Here is a 23,919-nt window from a genome sequence, read left to right as displayed (position 1 = left end):
CAGGTTGAGTAGATCCTGCTTGAAATGGCTTCCGCTCTCAACACTGAGCCTCTTGATGTGTCTGGAGTGGCTTCGCTCTTAAACATGCAAAAAACGAAAAAATCATGGGCCTTGGGATTTTAACTGCACCGAGACTGAGCTGAAATGTCATTAATCAATTATTGAACACAAGCAGATGAGTGCCACAATGATCAGTGGTTATCCACTGACGCTCACAACCGGCCTCATTCTGTCCCACTTTATACTTCCTTTATTGCTTCTTCCTGCCTGGTGACCTTTGACCTCTCAGCTTCTGCCCCCCCCCCCCTCCACTGTAAATCCATTGCTTCAACAGCCTCATATCCTAGGCACGCTTTCAGCACAGCAGGGTGCTTTTCAAACCCTACCTTTTGTGTCAGTCTTCGCTGTACCCCCTACATTTCGTTCAATACACTTCACATCTGGATTGAAGATCTAACTGTCAAAAAGACTGATTCTGGCTTCTGTGCGCTCTGCTAATGGAGCTCAGCTGGCTTCAGAGAAGAAGAATGGACACAAGAAGTGGAAAAACTGAGACTGCACGAATGGGAGAGAGCGAATAAAGCACAGGAGGCTGCAGGTGCCATCCAGATCTAGACTTGTCCGTATTGCTCCAGAGATCTGCTGTATGCTGGCTGATAATGGAGCGGCTCTCAGACAGATATGTAGGCCAATCTTTCTGCTCGAGTGCTTGTGAGGAAAAAGGCACCTGGGACTTGGGGAATTCTCCTGAAAGACCATAACAAATCATTCTGGCGCCCCCTTTTCCATTCCCTTCTGAAGTGCGTGACTATATAGCACAGTCACCCTGTCTGGGCAACTGTTGCTAAGAAGGAGCTGCGCTGTGCCTTAGGAAGCAGGTCAAGTGTATCTGATGGAATGGGCTAAAGATGCATTATTAAAAAGAGGGCTGAGTCCAGTGAATATTCAGCAGGTGTTGCTTTCCCACACACAAATGCATCAAACAGACTGGGTGCATGAGGCAAACACTCTCCACTGACTATAAATGAATGCAGGAAGTACTCATAGCTTACAGGCACAGGTACGTCATCATAGAAACTCCAAGCCAGGGCCCAGCGCATGGTCCGACCTTGACAGAACTCGGTGTGTATTACTGTGGGTACCTGTGAAAGAACAAAAGATGATGAGGATCTCATTAACGGTAATTCAACACAATATAGGCAGTGAATAATACTAAAACTGTCAAGAGCAGTCTGGGTTATATGAAAGATATTAGAAATAAATAAAAAAAGGATCATTTTTGCACAAAGAAAGGATCATTTTTAGGACTGCATCGTGACATTTTCATGACAATGAAAGTTCCATGTTTCATGACAGACCAAGAGTTTGGACACACCTTCTCATTCAAAGAGTTTTCTTTATTTTCATGACTATGAAAATTGTAGATAGATTCACACTGAAGGCATCAAAACTATGAATTAACACATGTGGAATTATATATGGAATTATATACATAACAAAAAAGTGTGAAACAACTGAAAATATGTCATATTCTAGGTTCTTCAAAGTAGCCACCTTTTGCTTTGATTACTGCTTTGCACACTCTTGGCATTCTCTTGATGAGCTTCAAGAGGTAGTCACCTGAAATGGTCTTCCAACAGTCTTGAAGGAGTTCCCCGAGAGATGCTTAGCACTTGTTGGCCCTTTTGCCTTCTGTCTGCGGTCCAGCTCACCCCTAAACCATCTCGATTGGGTTCAGGTCCAGTGACTGTGGAGGCCAGGTCATCTGGCGCAGCACCCCATCACTCTCCTTCTTAGTCAAATAGCCCTTGATGCCTTCAGTGTGACTCTACAATTTTCATAGTCATGAAAATAAAGAAAACTCTTTGAATGTGAAGGTGTGTCCAAACTTTTGGTCTGTACTGTATATCTACAATTGTTCTTTACAATTAGGATTGTAGTACAATATCGGTTTCATATCAGTTATCTGTTGATATTATAGTATTTATCGGTATTATGGGTATTGGATATTTAAATCTCCTCCTTGAACTGCCACCTTAACGTGGTGGAGGGGTTTGAGTACCCGAATGACCCTAGGAGCTATGTTGTCCGGGGCTATATGCCCCTGGTAGGGTCTCCCAAGGCAAACAGGTCCTAGGCGACGGGTCAGACTAAGAGCGGTTCACAAACCCCTTATGAAAAGATCACATAAAAGGACCGTGACGTCGCCCGGTATGGCGCAGCCGGGGCCCCACCCTGGAGCCAGGCCCGGGGTTGGGGCTCGTATGCGAGCGCCTGGTGGCCGGGCCTCCCCCCACGGGGTCCGGCCGGGCTCAGCCCGAAGGAGCGACGTGGGGCCGCCTTCCCGTGGGCTCACCACCTACAGGAGGGACTGTAAGGGGCCGGTGCTTAGAGAATCGGGCAGCAGTCGAAGGCGGGGGCCTCGACAGCCCGATCCCTGGACACGGAAACTAGCTCTAGGGACGTGGAATGTCACCTCACTGGCGGGAAAGGAGCCCGAGATTGTGCGTGAGGTTGAGAGGTTCCGACTAGCGATAGTCGGGATCACCTCTACGCACAGCTTGGGCTCTGGAACCACACTCCTCGAGAGAGGATGGACTCTTCACCACTCTGGAGTTGCCCATGGTGAGAGGCGGCGGGCTGGTGTGGGTCTGCTTATAGCCCCCCAGCTCAGCTGCCATGTGTTGGAGTTTACCCCGGTGAACGAGAGGGTCGCTTCCCTGCGCCTTCGGGTCGGGGATAGGTCTCTCACTGTCGTTTGTGCCTACGGGCCGAACGGCAGTGCAGAGTACCCGGCCTTCTTGGAGTCTCTGGGAGGGGTGCTGGAAAGTGCTCCGACTGGGGACTCCGTCGTTTTACTGGGGGATTTCAACGCCCACGTGGGCAACGACAGTGACACCTGGAGGGGCGTGATTGGGAGGAACAGCCCCCCTGATCTGAACCCGAGTGGTGTTCAGTTATTGGACTTCTGTGCTAGTTACAGCTTGTCCATAACGAACACCATGTTCAAGCATAAGGGTGTCCATCAGTACACGTGGCACCATGACACCCTAGGCCGTAGGTCGATGATCGACTTTGTGGTCGTTTCATCCGACCTCCGGCCGTATGTCTTGGACACTCGGGTGAAGAGAGGGGCGGAGCTGTCAACTGATCACCACCTGGTGGTGAGTTGGATCCGATGGCGGGGGAGGAAGCTGGACAGACTCGGCAGACCCAAACGTACTGTGAGGGTCTGCTGGGAACGTTTGGCAGAGCCTCCTGTCAGAGAGATCTTCAACTCCCACCTCCGGCAGAGCTTCGACCGGATCCCGAGGGAGGCTGGAGATATTGAGTCCGAGTGGACCATGTTCTCCACCTCCATTGTCGAAGCGGCCGCTCGGAGCTGTGGCCGTAAGGTCTCCGGTGCCTGTCGAGGCGGCAATCCCCGAACCCGGTGGTGGACACCGGAAGTAGGGGATGCCGTCAAGCTGAAGAAGGAGTCCTATTGGGCCTGGTTGGCTTGTGGGACTCCTGAGGCAGCTGATAGGTACCGGCAGGCCAAGCGGACTGCAGCCCGGGTGGTTGTGGAGGCAAAAACTCGGGCCTGGGAGGAGTTCGGTGAGGCCATGGAGAAGGACTATCGGTCGGCCTCGAAGAGATTCTGGCAAACCGTCCGGCGCCTCAGGAGAGGGAAGCAGTGCCCTACCAATGCTGTTTACAGTAGAGGTGGGGAGCTGTTGACCTCAACTGGGGATGTCGTTGGACGGTGGAAGGAATACTTCGAGGATCTCCTCAATCCCGCTGTCACGTCTTCCATTGAGGAAGCAGAGGCTGAGGGCTCAGATGTGGACTCGTCCATCACCCAAGCTGAAGTCACCGAGGTAGTCAAGAAACTCCTCGGTGGCAAGGCACCGGGGGTGGATGAGATCCGCCCTGAGTACCTCAAGTCTCTGGATGTTGTGGGGCTGTCTTGGCTGACACGCCTCTGCAGCATCGCGTGGCAGTCGGGGACGGTGCCTCTGGGATGGCAGACCGGGGTGGTGGTCCCTCTTTTTAAGAAGGGGGACCGGAGGGTGTGTTCCAACTACAGGGGGATCACACTTCTCAGCCTCCCTGGGAAAGTCTATGCCAGGGTACTGGAGAGGAGAATCCGGCCGATAGTAGAACCTCGGATTCAGGAGGAACAGTGTGGTTTTCGTCCAGGCCGTGGAACACTGGACCAGCTCTATACCCTCTACGGGGTGCTGGAGGGTTCATGGGAGTTTGCCCAACCAGTCCACATGTGCTTTGTGGATTTGGAGAAGGCATTCGACTGTGTCCCTCGCGGCGGCCTGTGGAGGGTGCTCCGGGAGTATGGGGTCCGGGGCCCTTTGCTAAGGGCTATCCGGTCCCTGTACGACCAGAGCAGGAGCTTGGTTCGTATTGCCAGCAGTAAGTCAGACTTGTTCCCGGTACGTGTTGGACTCCGGCAGGGCTGCCCTTTGTCGCCGGTTCTGTTCATGATTTTTATGGACAGAATTTCTAGGCGCAGCCAGGGGCCGGAGGGGGTCAGGTTTGGTGACAACACGATTTCGTCTCTGCTCTTTGCGGATGATGTTGTCGTGTTGGCTTCATCAAGCCAGGACCTTCAGCATGCACTGGGACGGTTTGCAGCCGAGTGTGAAGCGGCTGGGATGAGAATCAGCACCTCCAAATCCGAGGCCATGGTCCTCAGTCGGAAAAGGGTGGCTTGCCCACTTCAGGTTGGTGGAGAGTTCCTGCCTCAAGTGGAGGAGTTTAAGTATCTTGGGGTCTTGTTCACGAGTGAGGGAAGGATGGAACGGGAGATTGACAGACGGATCGGTGCAGCTTCTGCAGTAATGCGGTCGATGTACCGGTCTGTCGTGGTGAAGAAAGAGCTGAGCCGCAAGGCGAAGCTCTCGATTTACCGGTCAATCTACGTTCCTACTCTCACCTATGGTCATGAGCTTTGGGTCATGACCGAAAGGACAAGATCCCGGATACAGGCGGCCGAAATGAGCTTTCTCCGCAGGGTGGCTGGGCGATCCCTTAGAGATAGGGTGAGAAGCTCAGTCACCCGGGAGGAGCTCAGAGTAGAGCCGCTGCTCCTCCACATCGAGAGGGGTCAGCTGAGGTGGCTCGGGCATCTGTTCCGGATGCCTCCTGGACGCCTTCCAGGGAAGGTGTTCCGGGCGCGTCCCACTGGGAGGAGACCCCGGGGAAGACCTAGGACACGCTGGAGAGACTATGTCTCCCGGCTGGCCTGGGAACGCCTCGGTGTCCCCCCAGAAGAGCTGGAGGAAGTGTCTAGGGAGAGGGAAGTCTGGGGTTCTCTGCTTAGACTGCTGCCCCCGCGACCCGGCCCCGGATAAGCGGAAGAAGATGGATGGATGGATATTTAAATGTTCATAATATTTTCACATATTTTTAGATCATATTTTAGATTACATTTGCCATAATTTAATGCTCACTTATAATTAAAAAAATTAAAAACAACTTTAAAAACCCATTAATTTCAATGCAATTTAAATGTGCAAATATTTAATGAAATATTTTCCAAAATGAACTTACATTTTCATACTGTATAATGTAGTGATGGCTAAATTTACTGGTGATATTTAAAATTGAAAAACAGTACATTTTGTAAAAATAGTATAGAATTTTAAAATTGGCCATTTATCAGACATTACATTTTAAATATCAGTCCTTCCAAAAATATTTATATAAATTTAATTAAATATGTATTTTTATAAAATTTATATAAAAAAAAATTTGACTAATTATTTAATTTACATTTTAGTAATAAGATACATTTTACATTACAGTAGTTACAGATGTTTGGCAGAGAAGGATTAAATATGCTTGCAAAATATTTCGATGCAAAAAAATGGTAGGATTGAAAAGGACTTATATAAAATAACTTAACATAAAACAATATAAGCACGTATATGTGTATAGTGTATGACTGACACCAGACCTCCTATCCCCGAATACTATAAACAGAGAATTACAGACCTGCCATTATACAGTGGGGAGTTGTGTTTTAACACATATACAGTATATGGGTATTAGGGGTGAACTATAGGATGAAATCAAATCCCACTGCTCTTCACTAACAAAAACACCACTCGGGTTTGACCTTTGCAAGCAGAGGACATTTAAACAACAGATAAAGGCAGAGAAAAAGGAAAGGGGAAAGTTAGAGGGCAAATAAGTACGAGAGAAAGAACCTAATTAGCATATTCATTACAGCCACAGTGGCGAGAGGAGGAAGCGGCCCCGTCTGCTGGACGCTGGCCAGGAGAACAATGACTCTAATGAGGGGTGACAGGACTCTGACACCTTCAGATGAATCAAACCACACATCAGGCCTGAGCCGAGCAGACTGACACCAGACTAATAACCTGTGAGCTGATATCACAGCGTTCTGACTGTACAGAAACAGACGGAGGTGATCGAGAGGGGCTAGAGGGGTGACGCTGGAGCTAATGATGCCTAATGAACTAATGAAATCTACTCCATTAGCGCTCCCTGTCGTGTTATGTTTTTAGGCCATGCTAGTGAAACTCATTAAGATCAATTAACCTGAAGTCTTGAGGAAACGCCCACTCATTTATCTATAAAGATCTGAGAGGCAAAACACACAAACACGCACGCACACACACACACGTGCGCAGTGGTCCAAGCAAAACTCACCCCTTGTTTCTGCAGCTCATCTTTCAGAGGTGCCATGCTACACTTCTTTCCCAGCATGCAACTGTACCACCTGTACACAGAAAAAAGAGCTTGTGAAAGCACGAGCCTGGACACCTGATCCATGTGAGCACATCACATAAACTGCAGGAAGTAGAGCCGTGTGTTGAATATGGGCTCGCTCTGTGGGAACGGTCAGTTGGGCTACTCTTTATCTTTTTTAAGAAATGAGGCTCAATGTTTCATTAAAAACCCCACCTTGTCAGGGAGCTTTGAAGCTGCACATGAGACAGAAAAAGATGAGGCTTCATCAGCCGGTGCCCACAGAGAGTAGGAGGATAACAAGGTTTATGCATAAATGATTGGTGCTCAACTCTTAACTTTCTCGTTCTTTTGGTTTCTAAATTGACAGAATCTTGCTTTTAATCACTGAGGAATATCATAAAGGTCAGGATGAAGCATGTTCACAACCCATTTTATCTCCCAAATGTGTCATATTTATGAGTCAAACAGGAAATTTAATAAATAAATGTAGGGCAAGACTTGTTTTTATTCACAGACTGGATTGTTGTATAAAGCCTGACGCAAACACTAATTTGTCCGTTATGGAGGACAGACAGAACCCATTGTTAATGAGGATTTGTGAGCAGAATGTATTGGTTGAAGGTCAAGTGCACTTTTAAGAGCATTTTGATGTATCCCAACGGTAAAATTTATTTTTGAAATCCATCAATTGCTATTAAACTTGTATATTTTTTTTTACATCCCCATCCACTGGCATCACTATATACAAATTAAATGACATTACTGAATATAGTATACTTTTATATTTATTATGCATGTAACATACAATTTAAAGATCATTTTAAATTATTAAATATATTGTATTAAATATTTCAATTATATATATAATTTTTACTAATTCAGTATTGATGTACTGTTACATTATTATTAACATTTGTATTATATTACTGCTGATTTTAAATAAAAAAAATATTTTAGCAACATTAAAAAAATGAATATTACCTACAACAGTAGCCAATTACTAAATAGGTAATTAAATATTATTTTGCTTTTTAAATTATATTATTTATAATCCTAAAACAGCATTTAAAAAAAAATATTATTATGCATGCACTTATTACATTTGAGACTAATTTGAATATTTGCAATGAAAATTTGTCACACTGCAGGATTTAAAGGGATAGTTCACCCAAAAATCTAAATTATGTCCTTAATAACGTACCCTCATGTTGTTCCAAACCCGTAAGACCTCCATTTATCTTCAGAACACAGTTTAAGATATTTTAGATTTAGTCCGAGAGCTCTCAGTCCCTCCATTGAAGCTGTGTGTACAGTATACTGTCCATGTCCAGAAAGGTAAGAAAAACATCATCAAAGTAGTCCATGTGACATCAGAGGGTCAGTTAGAATTTTTTGAAGCATCGAAAATATATTTTGGTCCAAAAATAGCAAAAACTATGACTTTATTCAGCATTGTCTTCTCTTCCGTGGCTGTTGTGAGAGAGAGTTCAAAACAAAGCAGTTTGTGATGTAACCGGATCTTTTTGAACCAGTTCACCAAATCGAAATGAATCGTTTTAAACGGTTCGCGTCTCCAATACGCCATTAGTTCACAAATGACTTAAAAGCTGTTAACTTTTTTAATGTGGCTGACACTCCCTCTGAGTTCAAACAAACCAATATCCCGGAGTAATGCATGCACTCAAAACAGTACACTGACTGAACTGCTGTGAAGAGAGAACCAGAGTAGAGCATTGGTTCTCAATTTCAGTCCTTGCGCCCCCCTGCTCTGCACATTTAGTATGTTTCTCGTATGGCTTCAGACCTTTCTTCTATTCGAACGAAAGTGCCCTGCGAAGTGGACATCACAAGATATTCCACCATGATTCCAGTTTGAGGTGAACGTATATGTTCCATTCAAAGTGCATTGAATGTTTTTTGAACCTTAAACCACAAAAACATTTCATTACACCAAATATACAAAATAATGTTCTTTTTAGCAACATCATAGGACTCCTTTAACAACTAACAGAGTTATGTGTAGACTCTCTGCTGTACAGTGACTTTTGTTGGGCGGTGGTTTGGGATTAGCAAAGGGGTTATCAATCTACCATGAGAACGAGGGAGTGTGGGACGAGAGAGGGACTGCATATGGAGCCTAAGGGGCCTGACAATCGTTTCATTTTGTGTAATGAAATATTAAAGAGCCCTAATATCCACACGTTCTCTGAAGTAGAGCGGAGGAAGGCTGTGTGGAACCCCAGCACACTCATCTAATAACGGGGTACTCCAGCATCTATCAGGCTTTGGAAAGGGGGTGTTTATTCATTCACTTTAGTTATCAGGCCCCGAGGAGGAAGTAGTAACAATTACAATTTCAATAGCACAGATTGTTTGGCAAAATCACAGTTGTATTTAGTATATAAGTGAGACTGGAGGAAGACTGGCAGTAATTACATATCTGAGGGGCTGGAAAGGAAGAAGCATCTCAGAGGGCCAATCAAAATGCCTGGCTGACTCTATGGACACCTGCTGACACACACACACACTGATTTTACTACAGTCTGTTTGCGTAGTCTGGACCCAGGAGAGAGGGAGCTGGTAACACAGCGAGATGGAAGAGTGCCCAGCTTCCCTCGCAGACACTCAACACAAGCAGAAGACACATAAAAACACTCAGAGGTTTAAAACTACATCTGATATGACATCCAAACAGTGAAAATTGAAAGATCCCATTCAACTTTCCAACTTGTCGATCAACTTTTCTATTCACACACACGCATGGTCATGTTCCTCTTGGGGTTCAGCTCATGACATGGTTAATCAGCCCTAATGTCGGTTGCTCTGCCGCTTCACTCCAGTGCTCCACTGACAGTCCTGACACAGGGGGGGCTCGCCGTCTGCCCCAGTCACACACACAGCTGCTCCCGTTGAGCGGCCCGGATAACGCCTCAAATAATTATTTACTTAGCCTGTCAATTAATTACACAAACTCTGTATGACAGATCCATCCCAGCATCCATCTGTCCTGCCCCTTTCATCAGCATGGCCTCTTCCCCTCTTTTACTCTGTCAGTAGAAAAAATCTCTTTGGCAGACCTGGATACAGGCGGCTGTTTACTCCCTTCTTATTACACTCCTCACAGCTCCTTAGGTGTGGACACTGGTGCCAGACTGATATATCAGTCACTTTTTGCCAACTTTGACAGTTTTGGCATCAACCGATAACCGATACTCAACCGATAACTCGGTGAGGAGTTTCATAGTGGACATTTCCCATTTTTATAATTTCTAAATTATTTTGTGTAAAATAAATAAATATACTTCATTTTAAACATAATTTTGAATATTCTTTTATATTATGCATGCAGCTTTAATGTACTAATAATAATTTACAACATGGAATATTTGAACATATAAACATATAATTGTTTAATTGGTCAAAAATATTTAAAGAATACAATAGGGCATTTTTTAAATATTTTTGACCAATTAAACATATATATATATATATAAAACATCTACAAATATTCCATGTAATATTATATTATATTAATTATACTATACTATACTTTATTATATTACATTATTAATTAATTGATGTGTGTATGTGTGTATATACCACTCTGCTTTCAAAGTATCGGTTATTGAACAACTAGTTGGTTAGTGGTTGTTAACTAGTGGTCGTTAACTAGTTGCCTTACAAATTTTTGCAAACAGTATAAATGAACTATACATGAATATACATAAATTAATTTGGGTTGGTCCTTAATGCAATTTTGTGTGTGTATGTGAGAGACCTAAGCCTCTTCTTTAGTTGCAGACTGTCATGGATGATCCTTTTGACAAACTCCAGCTCTCCACCCTCAGCCATGATCTCAGTAACCCCCCCGGTGTTGATGGAGCTGGGTGGAGGTCTGCGGGAGTTCCTCGAATTCACCCCCTGACAGAGGAAACAGAAAAGGGGAAGAAGCTGAAGAAAGAACGGATAACAGCTTTTGTCATATGCACAAAGAGACAGATACTGCTAGAAAACAGCCTGGGGGTTTTACAGCTCTTGTTTGGAGCATCTGTTCAAACACTGGAGGTGAATTCACCTTTGCTTCTACTGGTTGGCAAAGAAAGGAGGATTGCACATGCAGAAATCATAGACAATGGACTCTTCCTTTAGCGCATCCATCAGCAGAGTCTTCTGTGGCACCTTTACCACTGTAACACACATTTATGCGTTTAAGTGGGTTAAAGTACATATAAAACTGTAAAGCTCTCTCTCTGTGGCGAGGAAGAACCAGCCATTCATAGTGGCTCCCAGCAAGGGGTAAATACAGGAAGCACCAGTACCTGCACAAAGCCAAAACCTGTCACTTCACAAGCTGAAATACATATGAAATATGATCGGCCTCCAAGTCTTTACCTAAACACAGGCTTCATGTAGTGACAATACTTCAGATCAACAGTGCAGTTAAAATGAATCATGAATACTTTATGATGTTACTGTGTCACTGTGGCACAGAATTAATGATCAGAGTCTAGTCAATATGGAGAAAAACTGACCTTGTAATATGATTAAATTTAAATGTAAAATGAAAGCTCCTAAATATATTTTAGATGTTGGCTATTGAAATTATAAGAATGTGTGTATTTCACAGGGCCATAGAAATATCACTAAACTAAACGAACTGAATACCTGAAATACCTGTTCTAATTACATATCAAATAAATAAAAACAAAACTCACTACAAGTGTGTATGCCATTCCAAAGATTTATGCTATATTTTTGCTATTTTCACCACACAATATATGTAAGAGTAGAAAAAATAGTATTTTAATTCTAAATGCAATTGTTAATCAAACATAATTTTATCACCAAATGTTAGCACTCTTGAGTAAGTATTAGTATGATAATAGTGCAAGCAACTGCCTGACAGAGTGACACATGACTATAACGCAGTTAGACTGAGGCAGGACAGCTCTGGCCATCCATTATCCAGTCAGGCAGCCTTCAGATGGACTGAGATTTAGCAGAACTAAACAAAGATGATCCCCATAAGGTCTGAATAAAAGAGATTTAGAGCTATTCATCATGTGTGTGACACTAACACCGCTAATCTCATCCTAGAGCTGGCAAAGGTCACGAATCTGCAGTCTAACCCGATCAGAAGAGCCACAACTATATCACACACACAATCGGATGCAACAGCTACAGACGAGCATCTGAAGGTGTATGCATGATCACCAGTGGAGAGGAAATAAACACACAACTTTTCCCAAGACTTTTCTGGTTTTAATCTACAAACTGTCAAAAAGACTGAACTAAAAAACTGCATGCTAATCAAAGCACCGATCACAAAAAATATAAAACATAACTACAAACGATACATAATACAATAATTATAGTTTTTTTCTTAAAACATTTGTATCAAAGTTAAACAGACTCACTTGCTGTCAAGATAATCCTTTATGCTAAATATAAGTATACAACCACAAGTCTTAAGTTGTGCGCTGATCTCAAAAACATTAAACAACACATATCTGACAGTAAGTTAACCCGCGTAAGTTTAAAGCACTTCATATTACACATTTAACTCATGTTTAAAACTTTTTTACACACACACACACACACACATATATATATATATATATATATATATATATATATATATATATATATATATATATATATATATATATATATATATATATATATATATATATATATAAAATAAAAATGACAAATTATTTTAGATTTTTTTGTAAAAAGCACAGAGACAAAGCAAAGTGAACAATAAAATTTTACAATACAAACAATATAAAGTCGCAGAGATGAGACTGATGAAATATCTTGTCCAATCAGAATATATATATATATTATTCTAATATATTCAAACATACAATTATTAAAATATAATACAAATTAAATAAAATATTTGAATGAATTCAAATTATATTATATTTATATCTTCGACAATTTTGACCAAACCCTACTGATAAAATCTGTAAACATGGACAGTTGTTTAGGTTCTTAGAGAGAGACAGGAAAGAGATGAGGTTGAGGATGGCCATGATGTGATGGTTGTGGAGTGGGATATTTTAATCCAGAGGATCTGGTGGGATGTGACTGCCAGCATTGTGTCTGTGTGTGTGTGTGTGTGTGTGTGTGTGTCTGTGTGTGTGTGTGTGTGTGTGTGTGTGAACCAACAAGCAGCCTTGCCAAACCCTGTACCACCAGCCTGAGGACCGCAAATAGCTTTAACAGGATGACACCAGTTAGTGTGAGTCAGTATACCGATGTCGATGCCCCTCCGCGGATTCCCCTGCCCCCCAGTCAGGTCCTCCACCCAGTTGATGTAGTTAAGGCGGAGCGGCACGGTGGGGATGAGCCGTTCCAGGGGGATTTCGATGGTTAGGCCAAAATCCTCTTTCAGCAGGGTGCATGTGAGAGCCCGAACAGCCTCGGGGTCCTTAAAGTTGAGCTTGTTGGAGGGATGAGGTTTAGTGGGGGGGTAATAGACAGAAAAACATAGAAAGGAATCAGCTAATATTCATCTTTAAAAACACACCACATACACTCTCCTCAATTCATTAGTGCTCATCATAAAAACATCCATGCCGAGAAACACAATGAAGCAGCAGCTGTCACTGGTATGCATTTGCAAAAATGCTTTAATGGAAAAATGCTTTTCATAATCACCTTCCCTTTTCTCTCAAAACCCTTACTTTAGATCTTAAAGCATTCAGCCACAGTAATGTCACATTTCTGTGGTTCTAAGAGAGAGGAAGGTGAGGCAGGTGTAATCAGGGTTCCTTTGTACGTTCACACCCCTATAGATGTAATTAAACGCTCCATGCTGCAGACCATGTCTGGCACCTCCGAAAGGAAGCAAGATGTGCATTTAAGCCACATGGATAGGATGCTGTGGAACGGAGACATGGTGTGTGAAATGCCATTTTGCAGAGCCTTTAAAAACACCTGCACCCCACCTTAAGCATAAGAGCTTGTCACAAAAGGGCCATGCGACTTTAAGGACAGAACGTGCTCTTTATGTAATGGTTGTACTGGGTTTAAAGGAAGCATTATCACTTTTGAAAGGATGTTCTACATCCTAAAGTAGCCTAATGATTGTGATATTACATTTGAGGTGTTAATATGTTAAGGAGGGAAAATGCCAGACAATGTGCAAGAAAAAGAAAAAAAGAAAAACCAGCAAATCTGTCATGCGAATAGCCTGTTATAAAATGTTATAAAATGGTTAGACCCTGGTCAAGAAGCAGAGCAGAGGAGTGATTTTCCATATTGTGCAATATGATGCTTCAGACAATAAGGTTTTGTGTTTCCTGCTGTAGATTGAGATTCTGTGATATAGAAGTCAGGTCTGAAGTTAAACTAACCTTAAACTACTGACAGGTTAATAGACAACTGTGGCTATAAAATCAACAAGCATTATAATCCTATAAAAGTGTACAATTATAATGCAAAAACATATACAATAGTGCGCATACCAGATTATGAAAATACATAGAATATTTAAAGATTAAAAAAATAAGAAAACAAACGAAAATATTTAAATAGATTAAAAATATTTGACAAAATTACAAATATACGCTACTGTTTAAAAGTCTTTATTTGATAAAAAATACAGTAAAAAGATATTTTGAGATATTATTACAATTAAAAATAACTCTTAATATATGTAATTTATTCCTTTCATGGTGAAGCTTAATTTTCAGCAGAAAATTAATCATGGTCCTTCAGAAATCAATCTAATATGCGGATATAATTATTAATGTTAAAAGCAGTTGTGCTGCCAAATATTTTGTGCAAAGCATGATACAACCCTTTTTTCATGATTTTTTGATCAATAGAAAGTTCAAAGGAAAAGCATTAAAAAAAGAGAAATCTTTTGTAACAATATAAATGCCTTAACTGTTACTTTTGATCAATTTAATAAAAGTGTTAAAAGTGCAAATTTCTTTAAAATAATTCTGACTAACTGTAACCTTTTGAAGAGCAGTGCTCAAATTGCTTGCTAAAATAGAATCTTATATATATATATATATATATATATATATATATATATATCACAACATCACAAATTCTCCACAAATGTGGCTTGTTTGGGAGGGGTTGCAAGAAAAAAGCCACCCCTCAAGAAAGGCCACGTGTCCTCACGACAGAGCTTTGCCAAAATACAGTTGAAAGATTCTGAGGCATATGAGACTACAATTGAATTCTTTGGCCTCAACACCAAATAATGTGTTTGACGGAAATCTAATCCAGCTCACCATCCAAATAATAAAGTACGGAGGTGCTAATATCCTGTTATGGGGGTGTTTCTCTGCAGCAGCGACTGGAGCACTTGTCAGGATAGAGGGAAAAATGGATTAGGGTAAATATAATCTAGGATCATTTAGGCTTCATCTGGGTCCATTAGTATTAATCACACCTCTTTGGAAATAAGAGAGAACATCAGTGGACAACAACTCAAACAACATTGTCTCTTTTTCTTTATTCTAACACAAATAAGAACACAACACGAGAGGAAATATTTCTGCAACAGCCGTCCATGTGAAAAATCCCACACACCTCTATCTTTATAATTTACTAACACATTAGCCCTAATTAATCCAGTGTTCTAATCCAGCCTATTAATTTCGAAAATTTGACCTTGGGAATTAAATATGAATATGGATGTCAATGAAGGATTCCATGGTTACCGCTTAACAGGATTACCTACGATAATAAAGCACAATTGCCAACATTGAATAAAACAAATCTCTGTAAAGAATCAGATACACGTGTGTAAATCATCATGTGTGACTGTGGCTGACTTTGTATGTGTCGGGTCATAATCAGTCTGAAGAGGATGAGGCCGCGAGAGCCGTTACCCTGCCCTTCTATTTTTAGCCTCTGTTTGAATCGCTCGGCTCACAGGACGAAGACCAAGTGCTGCAGCCCAGCCGTCTCCACAGTAACCGCTTCACCCGCCCCGCAGAGGAGAGTGTGTGTGTGAGAAGACGGTGATGCTGAAGTGAGGTGGGTGTGAACTAGATTAGAGCCAGGATGAGAAAATCAGAAACTGCAACCCTCTGACTCAAGGACATGAACAGGACCGAACAACTCCAAACTGAAAAAAAGTGCTTTATGCTGCAAAAGGAAGTTTCAGAGTTGCCGTTTGATGTGCAAATTATTTGAAATCTGAATCTTAAAGCAAAAGCACTGTTATAACCAATCAGACTGACACAACGACACAACATGGGTCTACCCATCAGCACCATCAACATCACTGCAAGGTCACCTCTAGAGCTCCGTTTAGCCATTTTTAATCCCCGAACTCAAACGCTTCCAAACCCAACCATTAGCAAACAAAGCATTGATGCTGAACATGCTCCACAGCTTTAATAAGATAACAGAGAGCCAAGTAGTCTCGTGAGGACTGATGTTCAACCAACTGTCAGGTTTTCTTTGGTTTTGTCAGCACGTCAAATCTCTAGTCGACCAGGATCTCGTTTCAACTCAACACTGCAGTAAACACGAGCCCAGCGAAAATAATCTGAGGACCTTCTCCACTGAGATGTGAGATTAGGAGGAGAAGTTTTCTGAAAATTTTAAAGCAGAAACGAACTGAAATTAGGGAAATTACAGTTACATAATTTACAATAAACGGTCATCATTTACTTTTACCCTCATGTCATTCCAAACTTATATGACTTCCTTTCTTCTGTGGAAAACAAAAGAAGATATTCTGAATAACATTCAAGCTGTGAATTCTATTCTTTACAATGAAAGTGAATGGTGACCAGAGACTGTCAAGCACCCAAAAAAACATAAAAGCACCATAAAAGCATTATAGATGTGTTCCAACTTGTACTTACACTGTATTCAAAGTTTTATGAAGCAATACAATACATCTGTGTGATGAACAGACTGAAATAAGTTATTTACAATTTAGCTTAAAGGGATAGTTTATCCAAAACTGAAACCCTGTATGCACTTCTTTCTTCTGCAGAACACGCAAGATGATGTTTTAAAGAATGGTGATAACCAAACAGTTTCAGTTCCCATTGGAATTTTTGTCTATACAATGGAAGTCAATGGGAACCAGAATGGTTTAGTTGCTAACATTCTTCAAAATATCTTGTGTTCCAGAGAAGTTATACAGGTTAAGTATGACATGGAGGTTATTTTTGTATTATTATTTTTTGGTGAACTAATGATCACAAATTACATTTTTGGCTGTTCTATTCCTTTAAGACAAGCTGATGGCTAATGCTGTCATGTGTCAAAAACTGACACCCCAACTAGGGGAGTGAGGGTTTAAAATCAGGATTAGTCCTGTAGCAGGCGGCAGAGAGAATGAGTGATGTGAGATGCCCCCCACCATGTCCCCGCATCTCATTTGTAAGTGAGCTGAGGCTGAACCCCACAATTATGGCTGACATTTCAGTGAAGGACCCTCACCCAGGAGTCAGGACAGCCCTCCGCTGCATCAATAATGAATCAATTCACTGTCTGCCAGGCTGCAGAGATTATTGCTAATTTTACTGCAGCTACTCAAAAATTCCAATTGAAAGATATAGTTTGCACCAAAAATATTCTGTCATGTTTTATTCAACATCATGTCATTTTAAACCAAGTATTTAAGTATTCTGAATCTATACTATAGTTTTGTATGAGGATAAAAGTGAAGTTTAAGTTGTTAGTAATGACTTCATCAATGCTGTAGTTATCAAACCAAATATCAGACAAGAAGGACAAGACACACTATTTAAGATCTACATTAGAAGTGAAGACTACCAGTGAACTAAAATGTTGGTCTGTTCATTGGTCAAAGTTTTTGAATAGCTTCAGAAAAGAGCACCAGTCATATTGACCCATTTATATTTAAATCTATATGAAGAATTTTTAAAAAATTAAGAAAAAACACCACCATTGAGAAGTTTGGGGTCAGTAGTATTGATTTAAAAAAACTGTTCCAAAAGATTTCTATTTCAAATAAATTAAATTAAATTAAAACAACATTAAAACAGTCCTACCAATCGCAAACTTCTGAACAATAGTACAGATTTGGAACAACATGAGTGAGTAAATAATGACAGAATTAAAATTTTAGGGTTTCACAATGTCATACTATATTCTGATTTTTTTTTAATGCTTTCTAGTTTCTTCCAGGTCATCCACGAGCCACTGTTGGACGCTGTCTCTCTGGTTCATGCCTTCTAATCCCATCTCTCTCTGCGCCCCAAATCTTTCCTCTCCTTTCATATCTTCCTCCTACAGTGGCAGCAGAGGAAAAATGATGGGGATTCCTTGTCGTACCCACATCCCTCTCAGTAAGTGTCTCTTCCAGATTAACCCTATCCTCAAAATTGTGGCATGAGAGACTTGGGAAAGAAATGGAAAGAAGCTTATCTTACAGCATGGAAATGTCTGGAGTCTGGAATGACGAAAAGTAGAAGCTAATTATAATTCATATAAAAGACTTAATATTTCCGCAAATCCCACGTCTTAACTTGCAGGACTATCTGGTGAAGTTTTGGTTAAATACCAGATCAGTTAGGTTTTAGACAAATCTTGAACCGTAATGCAGGAAAAAGAGAAAGAGACAGAATATGATACTAATATACCACTCTATTTCTGCAATTCTGTGCACATTATGCAAACTGACTAAACTTTCATTTAGTTCACCAAAAATACTATATCCAACAATGTAATGTGTTTGATTTTACCTTCAACGTGATGAATCAGTCAGAGATAAAATCTCATTATTTAAGTAGATATATTATATTCTACACCACGTTATATTACATGATATATATAAAAAAGTATATTTCAAGATATCTTTTGTTGTTGTTTTTATATATAATACCTGAATGACACCTAATTTTTTTTAAGTAACTTAAGTAAATTTAGTTATCACAACTTTATAAGGTACAGTATGAAAAACAGATATTAATTTTAATGTCTGCAAAATATTACATTTTTTTAAATTAAGATGAACTTTAAGTGAATGTAATGTAAATGTAAAATATGGTAAACATGCACAATTAAATGTCTTAATTTTTAAAAAATATTATCTGGATGCACCTTCAAAATTAAATATGTAAAGTGATGCAATTTTAAAGGTTTGAACAATGCATTTGATTTCACATTATTTTTAATATTAGTTTCTATTAGTATGCCATATACAGTGCTTTACTGTGCAGAATTGAGTAAGCTAGTACAGCTTTCAGAGCATAATCAGACAGAGAGAGTGAGCAAGAGAGTGTATGTGTGAATGAGAGAAAGAGAGAGATGAGGAGCAAGTGGTCTGGGACAGTTTTGTATGGTAAGTGTGCTGTAACGTAAACACCAGCTGCAGATGGCAGAAAGATTTACAGTTTTATATATATAAATGCAAATATGTGTCAAAATCACTACTGCTGCAGAATTCATTTAAAATAAAACAATGTGTTTCCTCCAGTTGACACTTGAGACCACACAAACGCCATAAACAGAGCCATAAACAACTGACTAAAATATAGTGCAGATGAAATCTCCAAATGATTCCTAAAAGACAGAATCCAGTGCAGAAATCCTGAATGTAACAATTCTTTAGCAATCAATGCCAAGAGATATATGAATGAATGTAAAACAGTACATTTTATTTAAAGGCAACTTAGCAAAGGCTCTTTCACAAAAAGAAAAAAGAAAAAAAAACAGAAGAGGGGGCAGGGTGAGCATTAGCTCATTATCATTTAAAGAGACATGCACCGAAACGGGTCGTTTCTGAACAGGGAAAAGAGTGCTGTTTAACACAACCATTCAGGAATTTTACCAAAGTATGTTACAGATATTTCATGAAGACTCTAAAGAATCATACCAACTTGTGGGAAATGAGCATCCAATGTCCCTTTCAACTGAAAGTCTTTAGTTTTGTGCATTTAAAGATCTTGAAACTTAATATCAAAATTAGCAATGTACTGACATATAACAAAGTATTAATTTTTAAAATAATAATGAAAAAAAACAAAAAACTAAATCTAAAATAATTTAAATTTAATGTAGGAATCACAACATTATAATATACTATACATAATGCTAAAATAGCTAAATTAGCAATAAATGAACAAAACAAATCAAATGTTAAATATTTTGTTTCATAAATGTTAATGTTTTTTTTATTAAATTATTTTTTAGGAATTATATTAACTAAATTATTATTGTAATTTAACTAAATTATTATTGTAATCAGTCAAATTAGGCACATTTAAATATCCAATATCAGATCATATATAATATCCAGTATAGAATGATAAAACAATAAATTATGATCTGTAATCAAAAATCATTCATATGGCAACAGATTTAAAGAGTTAAAGAGAGATTCGCTCTATATGTGCACTTGCAAAAGGACAAAGCACAGATTTGTAGACCAGAAGAAGAAACAATGCTAACTGTTTGAGGTGGACAGGCTGGCCAGCCCTGCTAATTAAACCACAGAGGCAAACAGCTCCAGGGGTGGTGTTAGAATTTTCAAACCATCATTAGAAATCAAAGGGTGAGGAAACACGGAGCTCTTTTCAAGTCACATCTTCAAAAAGAGGCTCCATGGCCAGACCTGACAGCACACCGGAGAGAAAAGCCAGCAGAAAGATGGGCACACTAACTGAGCCTCTCCAGGTGCACAGACGTCAATACAGTCTGGGGCTGTGAACACATGACTCTAGCCCAGATCTCTTTTGTTCTTCTGCTTCTCGGAAGCACACATTTCTCTCTCTCTCTCTGTGTGTCACGCTATAATGACTTCTCCTGCTGAGGAAATGTGACGTGACCAGACAGGACCAGCGCTGTGGGCGAGGGAAAACAGGCCAACTGCAGTTCTCCTTGTGATATTATATGCAACAATACAAAAAACAATATAACACAACACAAATAAAACACCATAGAGCCTCATGTCTCATTCAAAGCCAGAAACCTTAAAAGGACTTTAAGAAATTAATAAAGTATTACAGAATAAAATCAAGGAGAAGCTGCTCTCTAAAGTATATACTGTTTTTAATATATTAGCTTTTTATAAGATAAAACATTTTATAAGATATTATGAAAAATAAATTATATTTTTGCTTTTCTGCAGCAATGTGGTGCATGTTACATATAAATGTTAATTTAAACATGAAATATGTTTTTAATTAAATTGTCTGGTAATATACACTACCATTTAAATGTTCACTGGTCTGCAAGTTTTTTTGTTGTTGTAAGAAATTAATTTTATTCAGCAAGGACACGTGTAAAGATATTTATAACCTTATAATATATAATATATATATTGTTATTTTGAACTTTGTTCATCAAAGAATCCTGAAATAGTTTTTTACCATGGTTTAAAAAAAAATGTAAATCGAAAATTTTAATTGATTTAAACATTGATAATAAAATGTTTCTTAAGCACCAAATCAGAATTCTGAAAGATCATGTGACATTGAAGACTGGAGAAATGAGGCTGACAATTAAGCTTTTCGTCACTTGAATAAATTACACTGGTTACAATTGACAGCAGCCATTGACTTCCACAGTATAGAAAAAAATACTTTGGAAGTCAATGGCTACCATCAAATGCTTCGATACAAACATTCATCAGAGTATCTTCTTTTGTGTTCAACAGAAGAATGACTCATTACAGGTTTGGACCAACGTGGGTGAGTAAATGAATTTCCATTTTTGGGTGAACTAGTTTTGTATCATCCACCTTGATCTCCAGATGCAGACATCTCCCCTATTGAGAAAAACCCTATTGGTCAGCCACTATTCAGTGTCCTTTCTCAGTTCCACAATGATCAAAAGTCAACGATCATACACAATACTCTGAAACACAATCACTGTCACTCCCACACACACCGCCTGACATATTTCATATTTCTGTGTCCTAATCACAAGCTCCTGCCCTTCAGCCCTCAAACACTTGAGGCTTTCTTCCACTCCAGGATGCTTTTGTTCCCCTTTCCACCTGCCACTCTACAGCTCTGTAGTACACATCTGCAGTGCTTTCCCATAGATATGGGCAGGAAACAGCCCAGTATTGAAAAGGAGCATCCGAGATTCCTGCTTCCCCTCATGCATGCATAATCGCAGCAGTCGTTCTTTCAGCTGTCAAAATGAGTCCAAAACAATCTGTAAAATAACTATGGAGGCTGAGTCAGTGGAAACTTTTGTGCATGATACAAACCCCTGGGCTTGGCTAAGACTGTAGAGAGTTTTCAGAGACCTGGGCTGGGGCAAAACGAAAGAATACCCAAGAGATCTAAAATACTGCCCTCTGGCACCTCAAGCGTTAAACTCCCAGAGGCTGAGATCTTTGCTCCAGTCAAGACTTCACTGAGCTGAACATCGTCTGTTTCTTTAAACTGAAGCCCTGTAGGCACAGTGGCTGATTTGCATGCTCTACCTCTGAAACCTTTGGGATGTTTCGCTCAGTAGAGAGAGTATCACACACCTCTTGGCAAGGTCAACAGTAACGGTGCACAACCAAGTGGGACTGACTGGAAATATGGAGACTTGGCAAAAAAACACGCAAGATGTTCAGCCTCAGACATGACTTTAGGGCGTTTGTTCAAGATGATTTCCATTAGACCGAAAACTATTCTTGCAAGTGGGGCTAAAAAAAAGAAAAGAAAGATGATAAGGAGGGGGGAGGGGGACAGGCAATTTTCCCAGAAAGGAGTGTTGCTTGTCAAGTTCATTTTCTGACAACAGCACGAGCTCCGTCCCTCCCCTGGAGCTCTGGATGCACTGCTGTGTATCGACAGTCGCAGCAGGAAGCTCATCCAATCATAGCAGCCGCTTCAATGGGACAGACCTAAAATACAGCGCCAATGTGATTATTGATCCACAAATAACTCATCTCCCTTTACAAAGCCACAGCGGAAGTCTGCTGACTGACTCCTATGAGACTACATGCAACCTAACAGACATCACATACCAGTTTGTGGGCATTAAATATGATCTAAAATTTATATTAATGAATTTCTTAGTGATAGAATGCCGGTTTGTGGGAGATAAAGTGTGATTTTAAAGAAAGATGATGTTTGTAATGTTATTAATATTAACATATTTTCTTAATAAATGCCGGTTTAAAGTCATAGTAGGAAAAACAATATGTAGGGTGGGAAAATAATACAAAATAACACAAAATAACATAAATGTGGTAAACCTTTACTTTTGGCAAATGTGTATGACAAAAAAAAAATATATATATTTCTGGAGTAATTTCTCTGAAGAAATTAACAGTTTTACTCAGCAATAATGCAGTAAACTCAAAAGTGACAGTAAAGACATTTAAATGTTAGAAAATATTTGAAAATATAATGTTTTTCTTTTGGAACTTACTATTCCTCAAAGAATCCGGAAATTTTTTTATCAAGATTTCCACAAAAATGTTATGCAGCACAACTGCTTTCAACATTTATAATAATAAGAAATGTTTCTGGAGCAGCAAATTAGCATTTTAGAAGGATTTCTGAAGGAGCATGCCATGTGACACTGAAGGAATAATGCTGAAAATTCAGCTTTGACATCACAGAAATAAATGTAAAATATATACAAATAGAAAGCAGACTTTTTAAATTGTGATAATATTTCACACTATTACTGTTTTTGATCAAATAGTTGCAGTCTCAGTGACTTTTTAAAAACATTTAAAATCTAAATGAATAAATATGTCCGAATGATTGTTTGGTCAGAGATCTGTAAATTATTTTCATGTTGTGCTAAAGGGCAAATATGTGCAAATCACAGATAAAAATAAAAATAGCGTCATTTGAGACAGATCAGTCTCTTTCTTTCCTTCACAATGCTAGAACAGAACAACACTTTATGTTTTATGTCATAATTCCACTAGCAAGTTATATGACACTTTAAAAAAAACGCTAAAAAAAAAAACAGAGGACTTACGTCACTCTGCCGGTCAGTGTGGTCTGCACGTGCTTCTGGAATTCTGGATATTTAGAGCAAAGTCTGGAGGTTTATCATTATAACGGTTTCGAGGATGCATGGATTTATTCAGCGCCATTCTTTCTGCAACAAGACAGATTGCACATCACACCACAAACAGCAATCAAAACAAAGTTCATAAACCGTTTTAAATGCCCCGAATTAAAATCCTATGATTATTTATTCACCATCACGTTGTTCCGAACATTTATGAGCATTTTCAAATAGTGATATTATTCTCACCATGGAGCAGTCACC

General features: G+C 39.8%; 1 pseudogene; it reads right to left on the bottom strand.

Annotated features, from left to right (window-relative positions):
* The window catches only part of LOC132122709 (RNA N6-adenosine-methyltransferase mettl16-like), a 27,288-nt pseudogene extending 3,369 nt beyond the window's left edge, over positions 1 to 23,919 (bottom strand).

Source organism: Carassius carassius, chromosome 41, assembly GCF_963082965.1.
Source record: "Carassius carassius chromosome 41, fCarCar2.1, whole genome shotgun sequence".
Classification (NCBI taxonomy): Eukaryota; Metazoa; Chordata; class Actinopteri; order Cypriniformes; family Cyprinidae; genus Carassius; species Carassius carassius.
Note: the sequence above shows the minus strand (reverse complement) of the source record. Positions and strands in the feature narration are given on the sequence as shown.